This window comes from Tenrec ecaudatus, chromosome 3, assembly GCF_050624435.1.
Source record: "Tenrec ecaudatus isolate mTenEca1 chromosome 3, mTenEca1.hap1, whole genome shotgun sequence".
NCBI classification, from domain to species: Eukaryota; Metazoa; Chordata; class Mammalia; order Afrosoricida; family Tenrecidae; genus Tenrec; species Tenrec ecaudatus.
The window spans coordinates 156,964,842-156,980,775 of record NC_134532.1 but is presented as its reverse complement, the minus strand read 5'-3'; the positions used below and the strand labels follow the sequence as shown (position 1 = coordinate 156,980,775).

General features: G+C 37.5%; 1 non-coding gene across 1 annotated transcript; it reads right to left on the bottom strand.

The window, feature by feature from the left end:
• Nucleotides 1-15,289: 15,289 nt before the first annotated feature.
• Nucleotides 15,290-15,453, bottom strand: LOC142443866 (U1 spliceosomal RNA). Its single transcript, XR_012783596.1, has one exon. It is a non-coding gene; the product is annotated as a U1 spliceosomal RNA (small nuclear RNA).
• Nucleotides 15,454-15,934: the final 481 nt, after the last annotated feature.

Here is a 15,934-nt window from a genome sequence, read left to right as displayed (position 1 = left end):
GCATCTTTGGACGTTTTTTAATTTATAAAATAAACGTCTGTATTTTCTTTAAGAAAATTAAATGCATGATTCTTGATATAAGAACTCAGTCTTCGAGCCAGTCTGGGTGCAGTGCAATAAGGATGAAACATATAACTTTCCTCTAGTTATTAAATGCCTCCTCGCCCCACTATCATGATCCCAATTTGACCTTATAAATCTGGCTAGACCAGAGGATGTAAACTCGTACAAATAACAACTAGAAGCACAGGGAGTCCAGGACAGATGATCCCCTCAGGACCAGTGGTGATACCCGGAGGGTGGAAGGATGGTCGGGTAGAAAGGGGGAACAATTACAAGGAAGTGATTACAAGGATCCTCCCTAGGGAATGGACAACAGACAAGTGGGTAAAGGGAGACTTCAGACACTGTAAGACATGGCAAAATAATAACAATTTATAAATTATCAAGGGTTCATGATGGAGGGGGATTGGATGGAAGGGAAAAAAGAGGAGCTGATACCAAGGCTCAAGTAGAAGGCAAATGTTTTGAGCATGATGATGGCAACAACTGTACAAATGTGCTTAACACAATGGATATATATATATATGGATTGTGATGTGTTGTATAAGCCCCAATAAAATGATTCTTTTAAGTCAGTCTTATTTAAAGATATAATCACATAAAAGAACTTAGAAGATAAGTATGTAAATTCTAAACTAGTAAAAGATTAAACATTTTGAATTGGCCAAATAAATTGAGTTTATGTAAAAATTGTTTTTGAAGTAATGCAAAAAATAAAAACATAAAACATGGGGAAACTATTTGTTATCCAAATGCTTTATAATGCTTATTTCGGACCCAACATCATGGTTGGGAATGTGGAGGGCAGCAGAAGAGGAAGGCGCTCAGTGAGATGGACTGACGCAATGGCTGCAACATGGTCCCAGGCACAGGAACAGCTGTGAGGATGGCACAGGACCAGGCAGGGCTCCGTTCTGTTATGCCTACGGTTGCTATGGGGAAGAATTGACTGCATGGAAATCTAGAAATGTCACAAATATTAAAATGCAAAATAAGATAATAAGTACAAATCCAAAAATACCAGCAATTATAGCAAATGTTAACAGACAAAAGGCTTCCAGGAAGTGACAATAATTTTTCCCAAGAGATATAAGGAAACATAACACCATTCTATTTGGAAAAGATATGTCTAAACATAAAAGATCAAATGGAGTGAATGCAAAATATTAGCAGTTACATATTTAAAAAGCTAACTAAAATTACAATTGTCAAACTATATTCTATCACAGAAAATAGTCTTTAAAAAGAAAATCATTGCTACTGATATAGATTTAATTCATAATTCATTTTTTATAATTTAAAGCTTCAGTTTACCAAGAAGAAAAATCAATTTTAAAACTTTATAGAGCAACTCCAGGCAGATCCACCCAAACACACATTGTTTGAACAGTGAGACTACAAACTTTGAATTACTAGTTTTTATCATTTATTCAGAACACTGGATTTAAAGAAATTATACATTTACAAAACTGACCCTACAGTGTTTACCAAAATAATCTTGCCAGTATCAAATCACTTACATCATATATTGCATATTCTGAGAGCCATGCAATTAATCTTAATACTAAGTAGTAAAATGATTACTTAAAAACAATCAATATTTTAAGATTAGAAATTATACATATAAATAATCCATAATTCTTATAAATATATAAAAAGACACCACATTTGGCTTTGACTAAAGCACCGTTTTCAGGAAAAATATAGCTTCAAATGATTTTGCTAGAAAAAAGAGGCTAAATTTTAATTAAAAAACATATCATCATGCAACTACATGTATAACAAATTAAAGTAAAAAATAAGGACTGCAAGAAGTAATGAGAATTGAATAGTGAAAAGTGTAAACACCACAATACAGAGAATTAACAAAGTCAAAATTTAATCCTCAGAAAAAACTAAGTGCTAAGTATTAATTAATTGTGGTTAAAAAATAGAAGAGAGGTGACAAAACAACAGTCTAAGCAATCAAAAAGAAGGTAACATTGAAGATAGAGTAAAATGTGGAAACTTTATATAAAGTTTATGTGCACATTATTACCAAAGTGAAAATATTTAGATGAATTCCCATATAAAACTCTGGGAAAATACAATTATCAATATTTACTTTAAAAGAGATAGGGAAAATGACAGTGTCAGTCATTAAATACTGTCACTCATTAGTCCAGTATCTCCCCTAAAAGAAAATGAAATACTCTTCCCATCATTCCTTTAACCAACCTAGAACCCTTAGCAGCAACGTACTCCCTGTGCTAGAGTCAGTTGTAAGCAACTTCTCTCTGCCCTGACCATTTAACACAGTTCCTCATGTATGGTGACTCCCCCAAACACAGAATTGGTTTCATTGCTACTTCGTCACTGAAATTTTGCTACTGTGATGAATCTGGCGCCCCTGTGAAAAAGTCATTCAATCCAAAGGGGTTACGACCCACAGGTTGAGAACCACGGTTCTAGATGAAAAGTGTCTGTGGACTAGCATCAGACTTCATGAAAAATCTAGCTCTATTGTCTCAATTCACTAAGATTTTGATGTAATTTCTAAGATAAAAGGAAACAGTTACCTTGTTCAAGCTACGTGTATTTTGTTATTCTTTTGCAAGAGGCAAAACTCAATCTCTAACTGACACGGTAGTTGTCGGTAGTTGTCCAAGTGTGCTCCAGGTTACCTCCGTGACTCAGCAATATTTGCAGGGTTTAATGCATTTTGTACATTTCTCTTCTGTCATTCAAAGTCTCTGCTTTTCATTTTTGCAGGATGGCAAGTTGAGTTCAGCTTCCATATTTGCTTCTCAGACACACAAGAGTGGAAATATAAATGGAGAAAAGCAATGGAGAGATAAATTGATCAGTCTGACAAAACTTTTTTGAAAAAAACTAATGAATTCCTTTTCAGTGTTAATGGTCCTATCTCTATCATGTGGTTAAATTTATCTGCATAAAAAACAAACCATCTAACCTTGCTATTGCTGAGTCAATGCAGACTCATAGTGAACCCTGGAGGGTTGTGAGACCGCATCTGTGCACAGGGGCAGAAAGCCCAGTCTTCCTCCAGTCCAATAGCTGGTCATGCAGAGCACAGCCTCATGAGCAGGAGACAATATATTTTAGACATTATGTACTTAGTATAATTTAGCTGGAACTTTTTTTTTAATTCCAAGAAAATGAGTTTCAACCCAAGGAAAAGGAGCCCTAGTGGCTTGATGGTTGAATCCTTGACTTGTAACTAGAAGACAAGTGTTTCAAGTACAGCCAGCTGCGCTCTGGGAGCAGGCAAAACTTGCTTCTGCTTCTATAAAAGTTGTGTCGGTGTTAGACACATAGACCCCGATGTACAGCAAGTCCTGAGTCATTCCCACAATTGTTCTTATGCTGGAGCCTGTTGTTGCAGCCATTTTGTCAGTCTATCATGTCAAGGTTTTTCTCCTCATCACTGCCCCGCCACTTAACCAAACATGATGTCCTTCTCCAGGGAAATCCCATGGGACCACTGTGTTCAGTCTGACAGGACCACTATCAGTCAGAATAGACATGATGGTAATGTGCTTTTGTTGTTGTCTTTTACTTTTTAATAGGAAGAATGAGAAGATATTACTTGCTAGACGAATCAGAAGTCAGTATCAAATGGTGCTTTCAAACATGCATCGAGAGTTTTAAAAAAAGAAAGAAGGACTGTATATATCATCTTCACAGCATTAGCTCCCAGCGAAGGACATAAACTAAAAATAAATGTAGGATCATCATACCTCTTAAGTTACTGTGGAGAGATAGCATCAGAAGCACCTGCATATGAAGATAAGATAACTACATGCTCCGTTTATACAGTTTATTTACTCCCTACTACTAGTGGATTGTGTTGGGCTCCTAACCACAAGACCAATGGTTCAAACCCACCGGCTTCTCCAAGAGGGAAAGATAAGCCTCCTAGCTTCGGTAAAGGTTAAACTCCTGGAGACACAAAAGGACAATTCTACTTTGTTCTTCACTTGAAGTAAGTTGGGGTTTTTGGTTTGTTTTTGTTTTTATAACTCATTGGTTGTCATATAGAATTATAGAGTACTTAACTGATGCAGGTGGAGAATAAAAATTGATGTTCAATCTGGTCGTTAACATTTTTTTAGATTTATCGTTAGCTGTGTTACATCAAGGAAAGTAAAATACCGCTGAGATTTGTTTTTCTAATCTGTGATACCAGTTGCAGTCTCACCGCGTTACAGCAAAATAAGGCTTTGGGCTTTCACAGAGATTAGCAGCCTTGGAAATGTAGAGGGGCAACTCTGTTGTGTCCTATGGGGTTGCTACGAGTCAGAATCGATGGTAGTTGAATTTGGAGTCTTGTGCCCAACCAGTACGATAAGACTTACCTACACAGGCTGTGGAAATGATTAAATATGACAACCTTTGTAAAGTTCTTAAGAAAATACCTGACATATGGTAATGCTTAGTAATGGATAGTATATTTTTATTGTAAGCAAATTCCCATAGCAGAATAAAAGACACGTTTCTCTATTCAATGTCAGCATTTTTGACAGAATAAAACATTTAGTTATTTTGATAATAAAAACTATCTAGGCGAGTGGCACAATTCATTTTTCATTCTATACATGTATTTTTCAGAAAAAAACTAGAATTGAGAAGAGTTTTGTCCATTCTCCTTCTTCCATAAAGAAACCAATTAGATGTCTACAACTGAATGTAACATATATAATTTATACACCTCACCAGATAATAAAACAGCCATAAGTAAAGTCTATTATTTAACAGTGTCTGTTATTAGTAAGGAAAATTCATATTTATTTCTAGTTGAAACCCCATAGACTGCAACTTAAACTTATTTGCTCTTTGCAAATTCTCAGCAGACTGAGTAAATAGGTGCTCTCACTGTCAGAGCCAAAAAAAAGATAATATTTTGATAGAACAAGAAATATATATATATTATAATGGCCTTCATTTTTTATAGAAAGCAGAAAACAGCATAGTCGTAGGAAGACAATCACTATTTGTCCATTATATTTAAAAGTTTTCAAGGCTTTTAATCACTGACTTCATAAAATGTATAAACTTGCTAAATAAACACCAATAAAAAGAGGCGCGTGTAGTGGAAAGAGTAGCAACACTCTTTTCTAATAGGGTAAGAAACGCAGCAACCTTTGAAAACATGTTCATCCACTTGGACCCAGGGGATGCTCAGGTAATTGAAAAAGAACCCCATAATGCTGGATTTCTAATGGCTCAGCAATGCTGCATACTTGAAACACTGAAACTCTAGTTAAATAATCATGGCACACTGCTTAGTGAGCACAAACGCAACGGCGGCCTTCCGCAGCTTCCAAAGAGTTTCTCGTCGTGCTTTTACACAGCATGCACAAAAATGTTATGTATGCTTTAGGAATTAGAATGTAACATTAGTTTCGACATTTGCCTACTACCGTAAAAATCAAGCTAATCAATTTAGCTTTTGACAATGCAATCTGTTTTTTAATAGTCTTTCATGTCCCCGTCTTTTGGTTGTTGTTTCAAAGCATTTCAATTCATGGTTCCTATTAATGGAATTCCATGTGAGAGACTTGCACACGCTGGCTTTGGGGATACACGTCCACAAAACGCTCTCAGCTTCTAACGGTCATTTCTAATGCTCATGAGGACTTTAGGCACAACTGTTCTTTAAAATAGAACTATTGCCCAAACTACTGATTTCTAATTAAATGTAAAAATAAGTTATTGGAGATTAAATTATTGGAGATGCCAACACAAAATATTAATAAAAATAAAGAGCAAGGTGGACAAATTCTGAAGGCATCTTCAAAAGCAAGATGCAATCACGTGGGAAGAGAACAGAAGCACCAAACAATGAGAAAAAGGCGATGCCTCTGGGCCCTGAGGAGGGAAGGAGAGAAGCAGACCGAGAAACTAAATGTGATCTTGTTCCACAGGTTGAATCTTCAGAGCATGGAGGTGTGCTGAGGCAGCCAGTTCGGGGAGGTTTCAAATGGAGCAGTGTATGTGAAATTGAATATGAGTAAGCTATTAGCAAGCTTTGAAGGGGTGCTTTTGTAAATAAAAAGTCAGTAAAGCCAAAGGGCATACATCTGAGGACCGTGGGCAGAGCTATTGAAGTGATGGGCAGAGGCAAGTGGAGCAGTGAAAGACGTGGAGGACAGGCGAGTGCAATCAATGCTAAATACTGAAAATCAGTTTCACCAGATGAGAAACCCTGGGAACACTTACCTGCTCATTAAAGGAACGTTGACTCTTAGCACTCAATTGAAGAAATAACATACTGGTGGGTTTTCATTTTTTTAAATATAAGGACAAAAACAAATCTAATTTTCTAATGCTTTATTCTTAAAGTCTTCTAATTCTTAGAATGGTCTTAGGAAAAATCTTGACTATGGATAGAACTCCTACAGTAGAATGGCCAAATATCTTAATTTACCTATTACTATTTGAATGTCTGCTGAAAATACTTTGTCATTTTGTTGTTAACCAGTTTAAGCTGTAGATGTGATCGTTTGAAGAAAGCATGCTAGATTTGGTTCTGTTACTATCTAACTATGATTCAATAACTGAACTCTGTTCCAGAATTTTCTGATTTTATAGGATGGTTTTATATTAAATTTGTATATCTAATGGTATTATATTTTAAGTGTTGTAGTGTTTTCATTTTAATAAACCTCAATAAAATTGAGGTTTACATTTAAAGTGGTTCCTGTGGTGTTTTTGTATTTAGAAGCAGTACCAGTACCTACAAATATGTTAAATTTTTGACAATAAATTTTCTTAATCCTGCAATTGAATAAAACCTTCAAAAGTGATGACGGATCAGGCCACCTTTTATATTTAGTAGATATGAAGTCCACGCCTACATTAAATGCACTTAAATCCATTAAGGCATGCGTGGCACTTTTTCAATGTGTCACTTATAATTTTTGTCCAGTGGATGATATATGTAGCAACTGAAAATATAAACCACCTGTTGTTCGGCTTTTCGCTGCTGAAAGTACTGTATTGTTTAGTTTTTTTTCTACAGTGTGCTGTGTGTGTCAATATTGATTTCAGAAAAAGTAATAAAGGATCCTGTCAAAATAAAATTAAAACCTAAGGCAATTTACTTTGCTGAAGGGGGTCAGCTTTAATAACCATCCCCATCTTACCAGAACCGCTGTGAAATTTCATTAACACTGTACTCCAGTCACATATCAGCTAGGTTTACAATTACGACTTGATTATGCGTCTGTATAGATCGTTAGGCACAAGTCTGCTTTTTGTGCCCTGTATCGTTTGGTGCATGTGGTTTCTTTTCAATTCAGTGGCAACCCTATTCAAAGAAAGAAAATGATAATAAAGGAAAGGTTAGTACTTCGACTGTTCCTCAACTCTGCACGAAATTGCTAAAGAGATTGCAAATGCGTGCACACCTGGTGTTTTGATCTATTCACCCATCCCAGGGTAGATATCTGCTGGAGAGCAAAGTTATAGTGGTTGTGTATGTAAATGTAAAGAAAAGAGAAAATATGAAAGAAACACGAGTTTAGGAAATTCCTGAACTAATATACCAGGAAGAAAGGCATCTTATTCTCATTGTTAGTGATGAGATGGAGATTAAGCTCTCCTTCATTTATTATGTACAACACATGTTGATTCATCCAAAGCGTTATCTTCAGGGAGCATCAAAACCACAGAGACAGACTGAAATGTTTGGAATATCTGAGTATTCCAAATATGAAGAGGCTGATGTTTCTATGCAATTCTTTTCAACCCTAGATTGGAATGTTTTATGTTAAATTATGAGAGGCATTGTTTGTAGGTCCTTCTTTTCTGTTTCAGTAGACATTATTGTATTACATTGTATTATAACAGGTCAAATCAACAATGACTACTTCTCATTAAAAATGTTATATTTAGTAGAAGTTCTTAGAATTTACCTGCATATATATATATATATATATATATATATATATATATATATATATCTACTAAGAGACAACCGTTTTCCAGGTAAAGTCTCTAAAATATTTGCTGCCATGGAATGATTTGCAACTCCTGTCAACCCCACATCACAGAGTGGAACTGTGTCTGGGAGCATCTGAGACTGCACAGATTCATGGGAAGAGAAAGCCTAACCTTTTCCCTAAGGGATTGCTGCTAGTTTTGAACCACAGACCTCCCACTCACCAACTGAAATGACAACGTAATGGTTGAGGCAAGATTGACCCATCTTGGCAGTTTGTATTAACAGGAGATTTCTATATAATTCTGAGCGAAAGACCCATGCTTGATATGCATGAGACCTCATATAATCTCTCTGGAAAATTTACTCCCAATAATCCTGTCAAAATCTCCTTCAATTGTTTATGTACACTTCAGCTATTTTCTAGGACTGAAACTCTGCATTGAACACTGGTGCCCATGATTAAAACATCCTCAACTCTGAGAGCAAGAGACTGCCCTACGCCTTCCTAATCTAGCTCACCTCAGGCGGAGGGCCAGCTACAAGTGGCTCAGTCACCTTCCTTCGATCTTAAAACTGAGTGGCTTCATCTGGCTTGTAGCGATCATTAGTGTTACTTAGCTCACTGAGTGGATTCTGATTTATAGTGACCATCTGTGCCAGGGTTGGGAATGTTTAGGCAAATCATCCAATATCAATTAACAACATGCAATTTACCAAAGAGAAGCAATTTCTGCCATCACACTGAAAAACAAACTCATTGCTACCAAGTCTATTTTGCTTCATGGCGACCCTATAAGAAGATGGGTTAAAGCTGTCCCTCTGGTTTCCAGGATTATGACTACTTATGAGAATGGAGACCTCCTATTTCTTCCTCGGAGAGGCTGGCAGTTTCAAACTTCTAACCTCAGGATAGTAGCCCAACACATAACCACTAAGTCACTAGGGCACTTCTACGTTAGGGGTCAGTTAATTAAATGTTTTACCAAATACAGAGAGATAATTTTTAATACAATAAATTTGTATGATTTTTGAATGATGTTATAAATATCAAAATGGCCTTTGGTAGAAAAAAAACTCCAACCCTGCTTTATAGGCTTTCCAAGGCTATAAATCTACAGGAGCAGACAGCCTTATCTTTTGCACGCTGAATGGCTGGTGGGTTTGAACTACAGACCTTGTCGCTTTCAGTCCAACATTTACCCAAAGGAACCAGCTATTAATTAGATCATCGTTATTATTATTATTATGTTGTTGTTGTTGTTAGGTACCATGGAGTCAGTTCTGAGCCGTAACAACCATATTCTAGCAGAACACAGGCCTGTGCCATTCTCACAATAGTTTCTGTGCTTGAATCCATTGCTGCAGCTGCTGTGTCAAGCCATGTCTGGAGGGTTCTTCGCTTCCCCTAGCATGATGTCCTTCTCCAGGGACAGGTCTCTCCTGAAAACATGTCCAAAGAACATAAAATGCAGTCTTATCATCTTTCCCTCTATGGAACTCTCTGGCCATACTTCTTTCAAGATGGATTTATTGGTAATATATTGTAATTTGTTCTTCATTATCCATGTCTCTCTTCTTGATGAATAGCATACCAAGAACTGGAATGATTTGTCCTTGAGTTATAAGATTTTGTAAATATTATATGTATAGAACGTTCACTCGGGTAATCAGTGTTCAGATCAGAGTCTCAGGTGGATCTACTATCTAGAAATGAGGTCCAGCCAATCCTTTTGAAAAATAAGATTCAGTAATCAATTACAACCTTTTCCTTAGTTGCTTTGAAGAGAGCTCTATCCACAAGTTGTTGCTCTTTACATTTTTAAGCATGAATTAGGAAGGTGATGCGGAAGAGGAGGTCCAAAGGTGATAACCCTTCGACACCAAGGACTCTCCCAAAAGAATGTATTCATTTAGTTGTCAAATGATCGCTTTGATTTGACCACTGCTTGCTTTCAATCTGAGTGAGTGAATGAGTGAGTTGTGAGTCAGTGTACAAATTCATTCTGGGAGCACTTTTCTCCTGGTCCCTGAATGGGAGACTCAGAATTTCACTTTAAAATGTTGGAGATATAGTGGGCTTATGAATAAAATAGTTCTTTTTTAACATGTTAATGGCTCGGTCACATATGTTGTAGTTAGGTTCCAACCAGGTGGTTCTGACTCATTTAGACCCTTGGTGCCGCAGAACAAAACCGTGCCAGGCGCCAATCTTAGGACTGTCCTTTGGATTGAGCCCATGTGACAGTCCTGGGTCAATCTTTCTCATTGAAGTTCTTTTTTATTAATTGCCCCTTCACTATACCAAGTATGAGCCCTTCTTCAAGGACAGATCAAACATGTCCAGCTTATGCTAGAGAATCTGTACCTTTAGGAAGGAAGTATTCTTGCTGTACTTTTCTCAAGTCAGAGTTGCTTGTTGGTTTGGCAGTACATATGACTGCTAGTATTCCTTGCTAACACAGAAATTCAAATGCACCACTGCTTCAGTCTCTTGATTGCCGATTGCTTCTTGACTGTCCAATTTCACATGCTTACAAGGTGATTGGACATACCATGGTTTGGGTTAACGACACTTTAGTCCTCAGAGTAGCATCTTGCTTTTCAACACGTTTAAGAGGTCTTGTGCAGTAGATGTACCTAATGCCATGAATCCTTCAATATCTGATTGTTGTTTCCATGAGCATTGCTTGTGGATTCAAGCAAGATGAAATCCTTGGCAACTTCTGTCTTTTTCGCCTTCTGCCATGATCTGACCTATTAGTCCAGTAGTGAAGATTTTGATTTTCTTTACACTGAGCTGTCAGGAAGTGTTTCAAGTCCTTCTCACTTTCAGCAAGCAAGGTTGTGCCCTCTGCAGCTTGCCTTTTGTTAATGATCCTTCCTCCATCCCTGAGGAGAGGGCCTCACAGAGAAGGGGGCTTCAAAAAAGGTTTCGGGAAAATGCCCTTATCTGTCAATTTCATTTTTTTCATAAAAATTTTGAAGCCCCTTCATAGCTTTATCTATTCTCAGTACCACGGAAACTAGTTAGGTCACATACATTAGCCTTCGAAAAAGGATTTACCCTTTGCTTTAAGATCAAATACATAGAATGACTGAACAATCTGTTTCTTAGTTTAGACCCGTGCCAGGTTCTGTCTCCAAATGGTTTTTGAAAAGTCAGCCAACTTCTGCCCACTTCAATGCGCTCGAGTTTGGGAATGAAGAGTTAGAAACGCATACCCAAAATAGATCAATGACTTGCAGGAAAGCACTGCTGTTTATTCCAAGCGAGTCTGCTGGCACGGCCAGTGCTCACATTTATCTGGATCTTTGCTTAGACCGCTCTCTGTGGAATTTCTTCTCAGAAAGTTGTTAACTGGAGAAACCCTACTCATCCTTCAGGGTTCCTGGAAAATATATATATCTTTCATAAGCCTTTTCTTACTTTTATCAATAGAAAAAAATCGCCCTTAAATGTATTGCAGTCCAACATTTGATACATTTATTTCATTGCACTGATTCTACTACTGGGAGCAGGTATGTATCTCTTCAAGTGCACTGATAAATCAAAGCCTACAAACTAGCAGACTGACTATCATCAGGTCAATTCCAGCTCACAGTGACCCCGCAGGATAGGACAGAACTGACCTGTGAGTTTCAGAGTCTGTACCTCTTTTACTTGAGTAGAAAGCCCCATCTTTCTCTTGTGGTGGTGATGGTTTCAAACTGCTGACTGTAAACCAAGACCACCGCACTCCCAGGATGCACAGAGTTCTCAATGCCTTCTGTGAAATAGGGCATTGTGCCATCTGGAGTCCTCTTCAGGGGTTAGGTGTTGAACTGTTATCTGCAAGGTCTGAGATTCAAACCTACCAGAGGCTCTGAGAAAGATGAAGTGTCTGCTCTGGTAAAGAGGTAGTCTCTGAAACTTTTTATAGGTCCCCATGAATTGGATTTGACTTAGCATCCGTGGGCTTAGCAGTGTTGGGGAGTGTCTGGCCTCCATTACCATTCATGGTGCTGCTCCAGGTGGAGGCCAGAGGAATGTGCAGCGCCAGCCGAAGGATGCCTCTGTGGGGATGGAATGAAAAGAAACAAGCAGCAAGAAAGCAATGTAGACCTAACCCAATCCACGTTCGGACCCGCTGCCCCCAAGTCAAAACGCTGCTGCAAGTCGTCCGCCTCGCCCCCCTGTAACCCTCCCAGCGATGGTCCAGTGCTGCAAGAATCTGGATTCAAGATCTTTACAGCATTAAGGGAAATAATAAATAGGGGGTTATTTCCTTTAGAAGTAAAAAAAATATATCCACCTCCAACAAAAAACACTTACGGGAGCAGGGACGCACGTGTGGTTGAACTTGAACCGTGGAAGGTATGCAACATATCTGTTATTTGTTTAGTTTCCTGTCTGTCTTCAAAATGTCGATTGCATTTTGACTTATTTAGATCCCCCTTGCTTGTCACATGGTGTAGAACAGCACAGTTTCTTACTGAGAAATTAACATGCTCATGTTGTTTATTTGTATTTTAGACATATGAAAATATTGTGATTTTATGTTCTTTGCTTTTCAAAAGAAATGACAGTTGAATGTAGTGTGAGATGAGTAATCAGGAACACTTAATAGAATTTGGTTCATTATATTTGAAAGAAGATATTCTTTGAACTGTTACCAGTCTTTAAATTCATGTAACCATTTGCATGCTGCCCATTTATGACGTTCTCTCTAAATTTGTCGCTAAAATTTATTAGTAGAGAAAAAAAATCTCTACCACTTTCCATTGTTTCATAGCTAAAGGAGCAACTTCTTTGCTTAAAGTACATTGACAATGACTAAGGCACAGTATCAATATTGCCAGCTCACTGTGCTCTGGAGACGTTGAGTCGGCAGGAAAAAAAATTCACAAATGCATTCATTCTTGTTGTGGAAGAAGTAAACTGTAGGGGATTCCTGACTGCAAACCGTTACACTTTACTAAAGTAAGGGTCGAGCCATTAGTGAGCATGTGTTATTGAAAGCAGTCAGTATGTTGAATGAACATTATATTTAGGAAAATTCAACTCAGATGTTAACGTTTGATTAAGATGTTTAAAAGTCCAATAAAAAGATGAATTAGTGCAAAATACAACTTTTTTGTTTATGGTTTTAAAAGCATGTATTTCTGGAGAACCACATGTATTTCAATAATTTCTGGGACTCTCTTGCATTTCCCAGACTCTAGTCTTCCAATAAAATAATATTTATTACATTTCATAATATATTTTAAAAGAAACTTGAATGCACAGTAGAGGTAGCAGAAAGAAGTATGAATATGAACTTAGGTCTTGAGAACACGATTGTTAAAAAAATTGTATTCTTTTGTTGTAAGATACTGTTGAGTGGATTTTGACTCAGTGATCCATGTAATGTAGTACAGCAGTTGCAAGGGGCTTACTAGGCTAGCCTCGTCATGGGAAGATTTCTCCAGGTCTTATTTCCACCTCTATTTGTGACGAATTGACTGTCCTCTCTGATGAAATGTCTAATCAAGGTCTATGTCCACTTTGTGTTTTAATTTATTTTTGTGTATTGTGTAAGGCATGGATCCTGTTTCCATTTTTCTGTGTGTGAAAATGCAGCTGTCCTAGCATCATTCGTTTAAATGATTCTTCTTTTCCCATTGAATGTATTAGGTTGCTAGATTAGGACTTAACAGCTTTTTATAAAATTAATTGACCATAGTTGTGTAGATTTACTTCTTGATTCTCAATCCCATTTTACTGATATACTTCTCTATTGTTACACTGGTGCCAGCATATTTCGGTAATTTTTTTTGTAATTTCATAAAATTTTTTTTAAATTTTAAGTTGACATCTTTTTTATCCATATTTTGGCTTGTGGAAGCAATACTTCAGACAACACTTGCCACAATAATGTCTATCCAAGCACCAACATCACATGTATCTGAAGGGCACTCATGAAAAGGCAGATAACATCATCCTTTCATTCACCTTCTACTGTTTCGGGACAGCCAGGGTTTCTTTTATGCCTGCTTTTCTTGGGAGTAGTAGAAGACCTCTTCCTTTTCTTACAAACACCAAAAAGTCTCAGCAAAAGTGGAGAGCGAACTCCTGTTGAATGTAGTAGTCAGTCAAGAGGTGTCTATCTTCCAGCTATTTCCTGCTAAAGATCAACTTCTGCTGAACAGGAGGACTTCCTTCCTTTACCTGGATCTTTACCTTTAGATTTTTAATTGTATCTGAGTGGTGAAACTCAAGGGAAATGGTCTTCACATTTAGCGTCCTTCTAAAAGTCTACCCTTTGGCTGCAGTTCTACCTCGGATGGTAGATCAAAGAAAAAAAAAGTACAATGTGTTTCTTAAATCAGGAATTATGAGTCCTATTTTAGTCTTCTCTCAGTAATATTTTAGTATTAAGGGACTCTTGATAATCCATGCAATGTTTAGGTTTGGTTTTCTATTTCTATAAAAAAAAGTCTCTTAGGATTTTTTTCCAAAATTGTGTTGAATCATAACACTTTAACTCATACTGAGATCTTAACAAAAATAAAGCCTTCAGTATGCATTGCAATCCAATGTTTAAAAATAACTCATCAGCATACCAGTAGACAGCATCATGATAAACAGAGAGAAGAGTGAAGTTATCAAAGATTTCATTTTTCTTGGATCAACAAAGAATGCTCATATAAGGAACAATAAAAAAAATCAAATGGCATACTGTCTTGGGTAGATTTCTTATATAAGACCTACTTAAAGGGTTAAAGAGAATATGTGTCATTTTGAAGACTAGGATGCGCTTGACTTTGCTTTGCAAAGCGTTTGTATTTCCAATCACCTCATACGCACGTGAACGCGGGACAGGGGTAGGAAGACTGCAGGAGCAGTGATGCTTTGAATGACAGTTGACAGAGGACATTGAAGCTCTGAGGCCTGCTAGAGGAACAATCAAATCTGTCTAGCTCAAGAGGTGACTTTCAAATGTCTCAGAGAAGCCCTTTTTCATTCTATTTTTCCATGAGCTTTTGAAGCCCCTCCATTTATCACCTGCCTTTTTTGGTCATGTCTAAATGAATCCAAAAATAATTTATTTATGGACACAGTATTAAGCTATTCTATCAGAATTTTATGAAAATGTCTATGGAAGGAAGTTATATTGGGAGCTAGACAATCATGAGCTTAGGTCATTTTCCAGGAACAAGTGTCATCTAATCATAAGCCCAGGTAACATGAGACAAAGTATTGCTGTCCTCACTTCTAACAAGAATTCTAGCTGTGCTTTTTCTTTTTTTTTTCTTTATCAGGGGAGAGCGCGAACGCAGTCCCCCACTACCACAAATTATGCAGTCGAGTTTCCCACATTTGGGGAAATCGCAGGGGTCAGCACATCCTGAGTGCAATGGATAAGCCTCGCCCTGGGAAAACCACCTTCGTGATCATGGTATCTCCCCTGCCAGGTAAGTATAGCTGTGCTTTTTCCCAGGCAGATTTGTTCCTTCTTCTGAAAGTCCCTTTGGGCTGGTAACTGAAAGGTCAGCAATTCTAAGCCACCAGCCACTCCTTGAGGGAGAAATATGGCTTTCTACTCCTGTAAAGACTTAGTCTTGGAAACCTGTGGTCAGTTCTATCCTGCCCTAGAGGGTCCCTACTTGTTGGCATGGACCTGATGGCAGTGACTTGCTTGGTTTGTTTGTGTTTTACTATAGCGAGACTACTAATTCTATAGCATGTGAGAAACCATTTAAAGTATTTTAATGTAAAGTGTCGTAAACGCAGTTATAGTTCATCTATGACTATCTATGGAGAATGTTTTCATTTTAGAAGGAGAAGGGAATCTCTAAAGTCAAGACACCAAATACTGAACAGTGAAGTCAATAAGTGCCTAAAATTCCTTAAGTGTCCATTCCCTTCAACTCTCGCTCTCTGAAGCTTTCTTAATCTAACTT